We start from the raw sequence: 14,367 nt of genomic DNA on the forward strand, positions 1-14,367 counted from the left end.
AAGAAGGAGCCCTCCCCAGCTTCTCTGCAGATCCCTCACTCAACTGCCTGGAGCCCAGGACACATGCTCCCACAGCCACAGTGGCCCGGCCCCACGCCAGAAACCACACCACCCATGACATGACTAAGCGGTCGACAGAGACAGCCAGTTTCCCATTGTTCCCTGGGAAATGGCAGGCCCAGGTCCCACCCCTTCACGTCCTGAGAATTAAAAGTCCTGTCTGGCCCCTTCTCCCACCCAGGTCCCTGGGGCCAACCACCTGTGGTCCTCTGCCCTCAGCTCTGGCCAGATGGTCTCCCCCCGGGTCTGCCCCATGGAAGGAGGCAGGAGCCGGGCCTCTGCGGGCAGTTCAGGCCAGAAAGGGAGTCGCTGGAGGTTCAGTGTTCCTAGTGGTAGCTGCTAATTGGGGCTGGGGAAGAGAGGGCAGCCCTGAGTGGACAGCCCCAGGCAGCTGTGGGTGGGTCCCCGGAAGCCTCTACAGGCCTTGAGGTCCTGGGGCTGTGAAGGCACCCGGCCAGGGATCTTGACCCTGTAGGTGGGGATGGAGGGAAATCCCAGAACTCCCATCACCCCCCCCCCCCACCTGGTCCCGCCCTTGAAGGCCCAAGGATTCCCTAAGCTGCCCTCCGGGATCAGGAAGCCCAGGGATGCAACAAGCTGCTGCAGGGCCCAGCAGGGCCCGTGACAGGCTGCTGGCGGGTGACTCCCCAAGGGGCCCAGCGCAGGGGGCTTGGACCACCAACAAGCCAGACACAGGGAGCAGCAGGAGATGAGATTGATTTTTAATTTGATATTAAAAACAAAAAACAACAACAAAAAAAGCATTCAAGTAACTACTATGGGTAAAAACACTGAGTTGCAGGGCCCAGTGCCAAATTTCCATAATTTAGGGGTTCCTGGGTGGCTCAGCTGGTTAAGCTTCAGACTCTCAGGTTTCGACTCAGGTCATGATCCCAGGGTCCTGGGATCGAGCCCCACATTGGGCTCCCTGCTCAGCGGGGAGTCTGCTTCTCCCTAGCTCTCTGCCCTCCAGCCCCCCACTGGTGTGTTCTCGCACTCTCTCTCTCGCTCTCTCTCTCAAATAAAGACATAAAACCTTAATACAATAAAACAAATTTCTACAACTTATCTACACCTCGGTCTGGTTGGGAGGGAGTAAGAACAGAGTCACCTAATACATCCACTGTTCTGGGCTTAACAGGTCCCCGTCGCCACTGATCCACCATAAAGCATGGATGGTGATGACGATCTCCTAGTAAAAGGGCGTGAGGCTGGGGGCACTGCATTCCAAGGCATCGGAAGCCCCCGGGGGTCCACAGAGAAGGACCGGAGAGCAGAAGGCTAACATTTCCTGGTGTCTCTGCGGCTGCCGCTCTTCTCCAGGAGTGGGGGCCACCGGGGCCACAGTCAGTCCCACCCAGGGGGCAGATGTGCGAGGGTGGGGCGCCTGCATGCTTGTGAGGGGCTCACCCTCCAACAGAAACCGCATCTCTGCCTTTAATTATGCATTTGAGTTAAACTTGCTGGAAGCTTGTTGGCCACAGATGGAAAGCCTTTGAGGCCCCAGCCAGACCCGGACTGGGGGAGGGGATGCTAGGGGGAGGTGGGTGCAGGGAGAGTCCAGCTAGTGAGAGGATGAGATGCCGCCTCGTCCAAGCCGCACTGGAATCTCATTCACTCAGCACCAGGACCTCATCCGAGCTGCACAGGGCCCTCGTCCACACTCCACAGCACTTTGCTGAAGGTTAACCCCTGCCCCTGCGCTCAGACACCAGAGCGCGGGAATGTGTCCCAGTGTTAAATGTCGGGAAGCTGAGGCTGCAAGGGGCAGGTGCCAGGTGGCCTTAGCAGGATGATGGCCCTGGCCCTGCCTGCCTCTTTAGGGCAGGAGGCCAGCCACCAAGTGCCCTGGGGTCCACTGGCCGGAGGCCTCTGTCACTCCCTCTCAGTGCAGAGGGGGTCACAGCGGGAAATGGCCCAGTGGCGGGCTCGGGACTGCGCCTCTGCTGTCCCTAAGGCTTTGCCTCACAGGGCTCCCTGTGTCCCTTCCCACGCTGCCATCCAGGGCAGGACAGCTGGAGGGAGCAGCCACGAGTCCTAGTGCTGTCGGGGATCGGCCCTAGAGGAGGCTCCAAGCTTCATCCGCCGCTGTGTCTCCAGCCCCAGCAAAGGTGGACACATGGTCAGAACGCAGGAGGGAGAGGGAGGGAGGGAGGAGGTCCTGATGTGATGACCACTGTCCTGAGCGTTTTTACACAAACCCTAAAAATCCTAGAAAACAACCATAATAAAGACAAAGAAAATATTAGCCACTAATGTTTATTGGGCCGGATGCCAGGAAGGTAGGGTGTGTGCGCCCCTGGTCGCCCTCGTTCTTATTGTGCATCTCAGACAAGTGCCCTCCCCGCCATTCAGTCCTCTGGGAAATGGGGACAGCCCTGGTACCCTCCTCGTGGGTGGTGCGGGGAGGACCTGTGACCATGTGGGTAAATCCTGGAGGACAGCACCAGGGCTAAGCGGATGGTCACCAGCATCCTAGCGTAATAGTTGACAATCCACTCCTAGAAAACCTTCCAAGATCACACAGCCAGTGATGACATCCTGGCCCCCTGATTCTGACTACCCGTGTTTTATAAGCCGATGATCTGGGACCCAGATAAAAAGAAAACCCAGCTGAAACACTTTTTTATGACACTGATGTCTGAAGCCTATTTATGACAGCTTCTCTCAACTGTCAGATAATTCCAGCATCAGGTTCATCTAAGCACTGACATCCATGCCCTGTCTCTCTGCCCCATGCCGGTGGTTTTCCTGGATCTTGGTATGATAGGGATTTTGTGCTGTATCCTGGACATTTGGGTTATAATGTTAAGAGACATGATCCCAGCGAAATCTATTTTAGCAGATAATCACCTACTTCAGTTGAGGCAAGGACAGCCTAGTTCTCTGAGCCCATGTCACATCATTCAGGTGTTCTTCATTCTCCCAGGGTTGCTGGGGCTGCTACTCTGTCCCTGTTTTTATCGGCTGCAGGGGCAGAAGGCACTGCCCTGAGCCACCTGTGTCACTGGGTGAACTGCTGCAGGAAGGGGCAGAAGCCACTGGGCCCAGGTCTCCTAATGCCACTGGGTGGAGGGCAGGGAGGCACGCGGCTTTGTGGCCCCTGCTGCCATGGGCAGCATCTGTGGGCAGGCGGGCCCGCCGGGGGCCCCGTCGTGGAGGGGCTGGGACAGTCGCTGCTCACAGCTCAGACTGCCTCCTGGGGCTGGGTTGTTGAGCAAGGCTGGGGATGTTCACGGAGTTTCCGTTGGGTTCCCCTTTCCCAGGGTCTTGGCCGGAGAAACTGGGCTTTTTGAGGTTTTCTTTTAAGCTCTGCCTGTGGGAGGTTTTGACCGCAGGTCTTTCTGGGACCCAGATAAAAAGAAAACCCAGGGAGCATCATTCCTCCAGCCCTGAGATCTCCAGCCCCTTCCACCCTCTTCCACCCAATGCTCAGAGTCCTTTGATCATGGTCGGTTGAATAATTTCCAAGGTATTAGGTTATTTTTATGTTTTTATTTTTTTTACTTTAAATTTTTTATTGTTATGTTAATCACCATACATTACATCATTAGTTTTGGATGTAGTGTTCCATGATTCATTGTTTGTGCATAACACCCAGTGCTCCACGCAGAACGTGCCCTCTTTAATACCCATCACCAGGCTAACCCATCCCCCCACCCCCCTCCCCTCTAGAACCCTCAGTTTGTTTTTCAGAGCGGTATTAGGTTATTTTTAGAATAGGGGAGCAGGGGAAAGAGAGTCCAGCATATTTTTCCAGAATCAAAATCTTAAGTTCTTTATAATCGCACATTCCAACCCTGTCTCTCACCAACTCCCACTAAGTGACCCAAAATATATATATATATATGATATAAAATATACCCTAGTTCCACCAGGCTGGTTGGTCTCCTCAGAGGATGGTTCCATATAAAGGGCTCATCACCAGTCAGATAGGCAGCAAAAGATAAAGTTAGGTCCGCCTTGGGGAGAGGAAGCCGTGCAGCTGGACCACGGTGCAGACACCCAGGTGACCCAGGACAGAGGCTGACCTCCACAGGATGAGTCCCTGAGGCTGACTCCATAGGCGTGCATCTATGGCTCAGCGTCTCTGCTACAGTAGACCGCCTCTGGTGGGCATTGACCTGAGATACTGATTCACACACGGCGCCTGCCCCCATCTTGGGTCGTGGGAGACTCATGCCTCCTTGTCTCCAGTCTTCCCATCTTATTTCCTCTGGTTCTCTCTGGTCCCCTGACCAACCAGAGAGCCTTGCATCATTGCCTGGACCTGCTGCAGAAGAGCATCCTCCCACGCTCTGAGCCCGACACAAACCTGTCAGCCTTCCAACTCGCTTGCTAACGAGATTGGAGCCCTATTTCCAAGGGAGGCATGTGCCACCTTCAAAATCCAGAGATTCATTGAGTGCTGGTGGCTCGGTGTCTGTCGTAGGGGCCACAAAGTAAATAACTTGCCTTTACCCTAGAAGGCACAACCCACCCTACTCTAGATTGTTGGACCCCTAAAAATTTCCCCAAAGTTGCATACCCCTGAGTCTTGTAGGATTTGCTTCTAGCTTCTGATCCTCAAGTCTTCGCTGGGCATCCAGCATCCTTGCCACTTCTAACGTGCCAGGTCTAATCAGAAAAATATCGATATGTTGGACAGGCATGCTCAAGGTTCCTGAGGATTATATTAAGACACAGATCAAGGAGTTAGGATAGCCCTGAGATAGCAGAGTGGGGGTGCACTGCTTCCTTCCCGCTTAAAAGCTAACTGCTCCGATCCTCTTTCCTGATGAGGGTGTAGAGTTTCCCTGATGAGCATCAGCTCAGAGCCTATATCCTATCACCTTCCAAAGGTTGAGCGTTTGCCTTCGCCCAGTACACAAGTTACTCTGGTAAGCAGCCGTAGGCCCCTTGGGGGCAAGGAATGTGGAATATTTATGGTGTATATCGTAGTGACACTGTAAGGTCTGTCCTCCAGGGGCCTGGCTTCTCCTTTAGCCAGTGGGCTCTGGGTCTGAAAACTAGTTTAGATCTGGACACTAGGGGAGGGATAGTGATTTTTCACTGCAGCATCTGATATCAGCCTTCTGTTCACCAGTTCCTGAATTTTTCTGCATATACCAATCAAGCAATGTCCTGGTTGGATGTTCGTCTTTTGAGTCCCATGGAATACCATGGTCTATTAGCCAGCCCCACTGATACCACTGGGCCAATGGGCCATGGTCGCTTTTCTGGATTTGCTGCCATTATGGCAACTTTGCCCACCTTGCCTCTGATAGCTGAGCACCTCCACCTAAACTCTACTTGACGACCCTAACATCCCCTTTGACACCAGGGCGTGAAGTTCCATAGCATAAGCTACCGTCAACATAACAGCATTGAGATACAGATGCACTCATAGTTGTGTTCCTTGCTGCCTTGATGAGGGGAGTGTCCTCTGGGCCCTTCCAGGGAACACAGTCAAGTGGTAGAGGCTTCAGCCCTCACATGATAAATCCACTGGCACATCCCTACTTCCCCAAACTGCCTCCACTCTTTCTCAACACTAACGAGGCGACCACAGAACCCTCACCTTGCTTACACATGCCCAAGCTTTGCAGAGCCACTTCGGCGGTGTATTTGGGTAACTCCCAAGTATGCTTGCCGGGAGGTCAGACACTAGGACATGGCTAAGCTCTCCCAAATCAGTAAACTCAATTCATTATCTTCAAGGTCCGCGCCCACACATTTCCCCTGTTGATCGGCGACACGTGCAAGCCAGGACCTGCGCTCACGTCCATGAAGATGCCATTTATGCCCAGAGCAGGAATTTTATTTTCCCACTTGGGCTTTGCTGAGACCCAGCCCTAGTCACTGGTCTAAAGGAAAGGACAGGTGGGGTCAGGTCTTGAGAATAAGCATCCTATTGCAGACAGCTAGCTCAGGGGACGTGTCCACATGGTGTCCTGGCACCAGCACTGAGGGGGAAAAGGGGAGAGCCGCTTCTTTATGCCCAGAGTGTTCTGGAGAATCAGGGGAGAGGCTGCTTCTTTATGCCCAGAGTGTTCTGGAGAATCAGGGGAGAGGCTGCTTCTTTATGCCCAGAGTGTTCTGGAGAATCAGGGGAGAGGCTGCTTCTTTATGCCCAGAGTGTTCTGGAGAATCAGGGGAGAGGCTGCTTCTTTATGCCCAGAGTGTTCTGGAGAACCTGGGTGTTCAAGCTCAGACTCATCCACCCAGATGTCCCCATCCCGGGTCACAGGGTGCCACCACCGCCCTACCAAGGCCCCGGCTACAGCACAGAAAACCTACCCAGGGTGTTCCCTTTGTAGCTCTGAGGCACATTCGCCAGATGTCAATGCGAGATGACCAGTTAAACTTGAATTACAGAAAAACAATGAATATTTTAGTAAAAATAAGTATGCCTCATGAAACTCTTAGAACATACTTATACTTGAAAAAAAAAAAAACTGTTCCCAGTTAACCTACAATTAAAATTTAACGAGGCAGGGCGCCTGGGTGGCTCAGTTGGTTAAGCGGCTGCCTTCGGCTCAGGTCATGATCCCAGTGTCCTGGGATCGAGTCCCGCATCGGGCTCCCTGCTCCGCGGGAGCCTGCTTCTCCCTCTGCTTCTCTCTCTCTCTCTCTCTCCCTCTGTCTCTCATGAATAAATAAATAAAATCTTAAAAAAATTAAATTAAATTAAAAAAATAAAATAAAATTTAACGAGGCAGCCCATATTTTATCTGGAAAACCTACACTGGCATCCTCAACGATTAAATGCTGGGTCTGATGATCAGCACAGTCTGCCCTAAGGTGTCAAGAGATAGCGATCTCTTTAAACATTGCCTGGAGGACTTGTGGCCTCCACAGCACACCCTGGGAGACACCTGCCCCTGCCATTCTAGTTCCCAAGTATGCGTTAGGTTGTTATTACAGTTTTTAAATGACTTTAGATACCTGAAAATTCTAATCAAGTGTGTCCAGAACCCCGAAATACGTTTATGAAACTACTTTCAAAACCGGGGAGCTATCCCAGGCTCCTGGGCCGGTGGGATCTGGGCCAGTTTGGAAGGTTAACTTGGGAGGGGTGGAGGACAGAAGCAGGCGGACATCACGTGTCCACCCTGGACCAAAGGCCTATTTGTGCTCCCCGAAACAAGCGTGCCTTGGGGGGCAGGAGCTGTGGGAGAGGGGGCTGAGCATTTGAACCAGGTTTGGGGAGCGGGTAGCTAGTTAACGTGAAGACCGGGGTGAGTATGGGGATAGGGGAAGGGCAGGGCGAGGGTCAGTGTGCACAGGGTGGACCACAGGGTGGAGATGGGACAGGGTGAGGCGCGGCTGGAGTCTTGCTCCTGGTGCTGGGTTGGTTTCCTGTTGGCACTGACCTCCGAGGCTTTGCCGGCATCAGGATGTCCTGAGAGGGTCCGGTGGGTATCAGCCCAAGTAAGCCAGCATGTGACAGGTTTCCTTAGCAGCGCTGCAAATGTTCAGGAACATTCGGACCGGAGTGGAATGTGAAATGTGGAATGCAGCTTACACAGTCGAAACCGAAGCGAGGTCACTCTGCGAGGTGTGGACATGAAGAAGGGGTGGGGAGGGTCGTTACCGCGATGCCTGGTGTAACCGCGGTGACATAGGAGCAGGGGAGACGACCGTGGTCCGCGCTCCGGGGCCAGCCGCTCCCCAGCCCTGCGCTGGCTGGTGGCCTCCAGAGGGCCTCTGGCTCGGAGCTTCTGGGTCTGCCCCTCCCAGGTTCCTGCCTCTGGCTGTGCCCCCAGTGGGCGAGGCCCCTCCTGCTGTGCTGGGCGCTGCGGGGGCCAGGGCTCAGAGACACCCTCGCCTGGGCTGAGACCTGATGGCCCCGCTCTACCCCGCTAACCCTGCGGCCTCCGGCGGGTGTCTCCGCTTCCTCACCTGCAGCCCCAGTGACGCCGCGAGGGCCAGGCGCCCAGCACAAGCGCTGCTGACACCATGAGGCACCCACAGTGCCCGCTCAGCACCCAGTAGGTCTTCAGTGAGGACCTGCTCTCCTCCCTTCACAGCGGGGTCTTCTTCTGAGAGTAGAGCCTAAAACCTAAAGCCTGCATTCTTTCTCTTCGGCTCACACCATTTCTGCTCGATTCCCGAATCCTCAGGAGTAAAAGCCCCTAATTCAGCTAATGGAGGGAAAGGCAAGGGCTCATTGGCCCCTGCCTCACATGATCTGAAGCTTCCAGAACCCTGGAAGTGCTTTGACGGTCTTAGAGTCACAGGCTTCATTCCTCAGGAGATTCCGCTCTCTTCTGGCTTGGCTTCTCTGGCTAATTAAAGCCTCTTCTACGCGATATCAAAATCGAATTCCTATGTGTTCGGATGAGGAAAAGCACGTTGCCAAAATGAATTTGCAGACCCTATGTTTCTGAGAACTTGAGCCCAGGGTAGGAACAGGCAAATGAAATTCGGTCAGGCTTTGAGTAGAGGGAAACCGTCTCTTGCCCTCAAGCACGTTCTTCCCGGGGAGGGAAAGCCAGGATGACCTCAGACCAACTCAAGAGAGGCAGAGTCTGAGCTGAGTTGGGGGCCAGGGTCTCACAACACAGTAAGGGCCGGTGGGCGGCAGGTGCAAGAGGAAAACAACGGCAGAAGCTTCGGGCTTCGGTGAGGGCAATGAGCCCCCTCTTGGGCCTCTTCCCAGCAGACCCGTTTCCCCAGGAGGGTGCCAGGAGCACTGGGTGCTGGGGGCAGAGCTGTTTGGAAAATGACCGTCAGTCAAAGTTAAAATCAAGGGCATCATCATTTGCGACGACATGGATGGAGCTGGAGTGTTATGCTAAGTCAAGTAAGTCAATCAGAGAAAGACAAATACCACATGATTTCACTCATATGTGGAATTTAAGAAACAAAACAAAGGAGCAAGGGGGGGGGGGAAGAGGGAGAGACAAACCAAGAAACAGACTCTTAACTCTAGAGAACGCACCGGTGGTGACCAGAGGGGATGGGGTAACCAGGTGATGGGGATGAAGGAGTGCACCTGTCGTGATGAGCACCAGGCGCTCTATGGAAGTGCCGAATCCCTATATTGTACACCCGAAACTAATATTACACTGCAGGTTAACTAACTGGAATTTAAAGTAAAACTTCTTTAGAAAATCAAGGGCAGGGGCACCTGGGTGGCTCAGTCAGTTAAGCGTCTGCCTTCAGCTCAGGTCACGATCCCAGGGTCCTGGGATCGAGCCCCGCGTTGGGCTCCCTGCTCAGCGGGGGAGTCCGCTTCTCCCTCTCCCTCTGCCCCTCCCCGCCCCCACCCACTCATGCTCGCTCGCTCTCAATAAATAAATAAAATCTTTTAAAAATAAAAATTTTAAAAATAAACAAAAGATCAAGGGCATCATCAAAATACATGATTATGATTATCAAACAGTGTTGATTCAACAAATAGTTATCAAAGGCCTACTATGTACCACGCATCGTGTAAGGCAGCAAGCACACCAGAGTTCATGAACATCACAGACCTAGCACTCCCAGAGCTTAGAGCAGGGGAGCAAAGATGTGAACCAGGTCACCACATACATGGCAGGTAAATTATGGGAGTGGTTCTGCAGGAATGTGCAGGGAATAACAGAGTCCGATGGTGGGGAGGGCTGGATGCTCAGAAAATGCTTTTCTAAGGGAGGGCTGTTGAACTAAGAACCAAAAAGGGAGGGGGGCCAGAGCAGGGGAAGGGAGAGGGTGCCGTCCGAGGAGGCCAGGGCTCAGATAGCAAGGGTGTGGGCGGGGGGGTGGCTGGGAGACAGCAGACAGGTGCTTTCCAGTGGTCCTGACCCCACGAGAAACACAGCTCAGGGTCAGTGTGTGTCTCCCAACGTGTGGGGGACAGTCCCAGGGCCCCATGCCCTGGGGAGATGGCTGAAGCAGGGTCAGGAGACACCTCCTCAGAGGCCCTGTGACACCCTGCCCAGTCCCACAACCACAGAGCCAGAAGAATGCTTCCAAAAATGGGATTTTCCCCAACTTTCCAGATTCATGAAAGAAAAAAAAATGCCATTCAGTATCTGATGTAAACATATTTTCTTGTAACGTACAGGTAGTTTGCTGGACATGGCCGGGGTTTGGGGCAGTATTTTGCATGTATTCAATTTCCTGTATGTTCATCTGAAAAGAATCCAGATGCCCCTGTTAGCCCAATGCCAAACTGGCCCAGAGGAATCAACACGGGAGAATGAGGGATGGATTCTAACAGCCACCTGCAGCGACCTAGAAGGCTCGGGAGGGGGCTTTGGGCCAGGGACAGCAGGCCTTTCCCCACAAATCCCGGGCTCAGCCATCTCGTAGAGACTGTAGGACACTCCCCGGTGGGCCAGGGGCCTCCCTTCCCCTGGGGCCCCAGCTATGAGCAGAGACCAGGCTAAGTCCAAGCCCAGCCCTCCGTGAAACTTGCCTGCACACTAGTCCTGGAGATGGGGGCCTCCCAAAAGGTGACATTCAAGATCCTCCTCTGAAGGCCATCTTCCATGCTGAGCTTCCTGCTGGAGTGACCGAGACAACGATCCTTCCCTCCTTGTCCTCTCTGGCCCTAAGTCCCAGAAAAGGCGGAGTCTCCAGGCAGCCACCGTGAAGACAAGGAGGTGGGGAGGAGCCCTCTACTGCCCTCTGGTGTCCACCCATCAGCCAGATTCCGGGCAAGTCCACGATGGCTTAGTGAGAAGCTGACTGCTAGAGAGGCAAGCTGACCCTGGTACACCACCTCTTCTCTGGGGATCAGTTTCCTCATCAGTAAGAGACAGGAAACACTAATTCAAAAAGATATATCCACCCCTAAGTGTACTGTAGCGTTATTAACAACAGCCAAGATATGGAAGCAACAGTGTCCCTCAGTAGATGGAGATGAATGAAACAGATGTGGTATATACATACAATGAACTATTACTCATCCATAAAAAAGAATGAGAACTTGCTATTTGTGACAACATGGGTGGATCTAGAGAGCATTATGCTAAGTGAAATACGTCAGATAGAGAAAGACAAACACCATATGGTTTCAACTATATGTAGACTCTAAAAAAGAAAAACAAAAACAAAAACAAAACAAATGAGGGGCGCCTGGGTGGCTCAGTTGTTAAGTGTCTGCCTTTGGCTCAGGTCATGGTCCCAGGGTCCTGGGATCGAGCCCCGCATCGGGCTCCCTGCTCAACGAGAAGCCTGCTCCTCCCTCTCCCTCTGCCCCTGCTTGTGTTCCCTCTCTCACTGTCGCTCTCTCTGTGTCAAATAAATAAAATCTTAAAAAAAAAATGAAAAAACAAAACAGAAAGAAACTCATAAATACAGAGAACAAACTGGTTGATGCCAGAGGGGAGGGGACAGGGAGATGGGCAAACGGGTGAAGGTGATGGAGAGGTACAAACTTCCAGTTATAAAATAAGTAAGTCATGGGAATGAAGAGTAGAGCATGGGGGGTATAACAGTATTATAGCAATATTGCATGGGGACAGATGATAACTGTACTTATCCTGGTGAGTGGGGCATAATGTGTAGAATTGTCGAATCACTACGTTGTACGCGAATCACTATGTTAACTGCTCTTCGATCACTCAATCCAGAGACAGGATTGAGCCACATAGGGTTGAGAAAGACAACACCAGCCCCTAAGCAAGTGAACAAGGAAGGATAGTCATAGGGGCGGGGCAAACTGTCAGGGAGCCAGAGGGTACCACCAAGGGGACACTGGGAGCCCCAAGAAGCTGGGGAGCAGATGGGGTTGGGCAGAGTCCCAAAGGTGAGGACCAGGCAAGGCAGGACTGTCAGGGGGAGGAGAAGCAAGCACACCCCAAGATCCTGGCCAGGAGCCGTCAAGTACCACTGCTAACCTCTCCCTTCCTCTCTTCCCTGTCCCCTCCCACTTTCCCCTAAATAGCTAATGTAGGAAATCAGGATATTCTAAACTGGATCCTTTGCAATAAAGGATATTATTGAGACGACTGGCAAAATTTGAAAGGGTTCTCGTGATTAGAGACAGCAACGTATCACGATTTTGATGGTTAGACCATAGTTTTGTAGAAAATTGCCCTTGTTTGTGTAAAATACACACTAAAGAAAAATCATGTCAGCAGCTTACAAACGGGGGGGGAGGATATCTTTGTGTAATACTTGCAAATTTCTGTAATCTTGAGATTGTTTCAACATAAAAATGTTTTAATTCTAGAATTTCCTCATAAAAATTGCATGTTCTTTGACTCAGCAATTCAATTTTAGCGTTTTATTCCATAAATATATTGGTATGAGTATACATGTACAATGATAGGTATGTTCGTACAATAAAATTTTTGTGCCACATATATGTCAAGAAACTAAGTATTGTCCATAATATCGATGACAGAAATTTTTAAAATAGCAAAAAAAATCAAAAGTTCACTGTCCATCCATAGAAAACTGTAAAATAATTACGATAAACTCATGCAATGGATACTCTGCAACCCTTAAAAAGAATGAATTGGGTCTACACTAACAGCAGTTAGCATTTAGCAAATACCACGTAGCAGGTCTCATCCAAGAGCTTTATGTATATGGATTCAGAACAATCCAGAATGTAGATTCTATTGCTCTCCCCACCATGTACAGGGAGAAGTGAGCCCCGGGGGAGGGGGGGAGGTAACGTGCGTGGGGTTAACACAGCTAGACGGTAATACACCCAGCTGGGAGTCCACCTCTTGCAGCTGGATCCACAGTTCATGTACTTATCCACACCCACAATAATTCCGGAACAACGCCTAAGACACCATTAGCAATGATTGCCTCTGCGGAGAGGGGTTGGGAGCAGGAACAAGAGCGAAATTGACTTTTCATTTCATACTGTTAATATTCTTTACCATATATCTTTATCACTTATCACTTTTGTACATTTTTTAAAACCCACTCATTTAAGTAAATAAACACTAAAGTTTAAAAAAAAACCCACTCTGCCCTTAAGGAACTTACAGTCCTGATGCCAACTTTTAACAGGTTCATTGATTTTACAAGCAAAAGTAAAATATATGGTAAGAAAATGAAAACCATAGGAACGGGCTCCTATGGGCTGTGGAAACTCGGCTTTAAGTTGCAACTATTTACACACACACACACACACACACACACACACACACACACACACACACCCCAGTTGAAGATGTCTGGTGAGAGTTCCTATCCTAACGCAGTGCAAGGGCCTGAAACACCCCAATTCACTTGCAGTGCTTCCTGGGCAGGCCAGGCAAACACTAACTGCAGTAGCGTTTTGTGACTTTTGAAGACCCCTTACATATTATCTAATGTGACATCGCAATGATCCTAATAAGGCTTAATGTCCTCGTCTGTAGTATGCGTTCACCTAAGAGTATCGATTATGTATTTATTAATCATCCTATCCCCATTTCATAGCTATGGAAACTGAGTTGCAAAGGCAGTTCCTGCGGCGGGGGGCGGTGTACTTTCCGTTTCAGGATTTTTATAAGCGAGAGGGAGGCGGGGAGAGTGCTCTGAGGCGCCCAACTCCGGAAGAGAGAGGGGAGATGGTGGTCCCCTAACGGTCCCTGGGAATTCCAAAGCACGGTGGGTGGCTGGGGCTGGTGGCGGCGCTTGGGGCCGGCTGGGTTTGAAGCGTCCCTGAGCGCCGAGTCCGGGCGGGGAGGGTGCGGGGAGCTCGGAGGAGGGTCGCCCCGACCGCGTCCTCCGATGGCACCCCACCCGGTCTGCGCGCCCCATGTGCTCATTCCGCCGAGAGCCGCGGCAGTGCGACCTGCAGGACGGTCCTCGATAGGCAAGGCCTCGGTGCCCTCCCCGCGCGGGGCTCCTGGCGCTGTGGGCTTCCCCGCCCAGCCGCGACCCGACGCCGGGCAGGACGGAGGGCTGCCAGAGGCACGGGACCTGCGCGACGAAGGCCGGGACCCCAAGTCCCACTTACCAGATGGCATTCCCACTTATGAGTCGGTGGCTTTGAGTAAAGCTCTTTCCCGAGCCTCGGTTTCCCCGTCGGTAAAGCCGAAGTAAAGTGCGTTCCCCTGCAGAATTGGGTAGGAATAAAAAAGAGTCCGGCGCGGTCCGGGGGCGCGCTCAGGCCAGCGGGTCCCCTGGCGCTGAGGCGGGGCCGCGGCAGCCGCAGCACCCCGACGAAGTCGCCGCAACGCCCCGGCGTGGGCTCAACCCTCCCCTCCCCGCCGCCACCTTTCTCCCGGAGGTTGGCTGGGGACGCGGAGTCTGGTGCGCTCCCGGCACCCGCGCCACGCGCCCGGGCGCCCTACGTGCGGCACCCGGAGGCGCTCCCGGAGCTGGGCGGGACGGGCAGGGGCGGGGCTCGGCCCACGTGACCCGGCCGGCTGCACCCGGACC

The 14,367-nt window shown here is 52.6% G+C and overlaps 1 long non-coding RNA gene across 2 annotated transcripts; it reads right to left on the bottom strand.

Moving 5' to 3' along the window:
• Positions 1–3,664: 3,664 nt before the first annotated feature.
• Positions 3,665–14,288, bottom strand: LOC113919169. Of its 2 annotated transcripts, XR_003518870.2 has the most exons (4): positions 13,943–14,288; positions 7,416–7,593; positions 6,340–6,405; positions 3,665–4,723 (listed from the first exon to the last, which is right to left on the bottom strand). It is a non-coding gene; the product is annotated as an uncharacterized LOC113919169 (long non-coding RNA). The 2 variants fall into 2 exon arrangements; XR_003518869.2 differs by lacking the exon at positions 6,340–6,405.
• Between the last annotated feature and the right edge of the window lie 79 nt (positions 14,289–14,367).

Source organism: Zalophus californianus, chromosome 3, assembly GCF_009762305.2.
Source record: "Zalophus californianus isolate mZalCal1 chromosome 3, mZalCal1.pri.v2, whole genome shotgun sequence".
NCBI lineage: Eukaryota > Metazoa > Chordata > Mammalia > Carnivora > Otariidae > Zalophus > Zalophus californianus.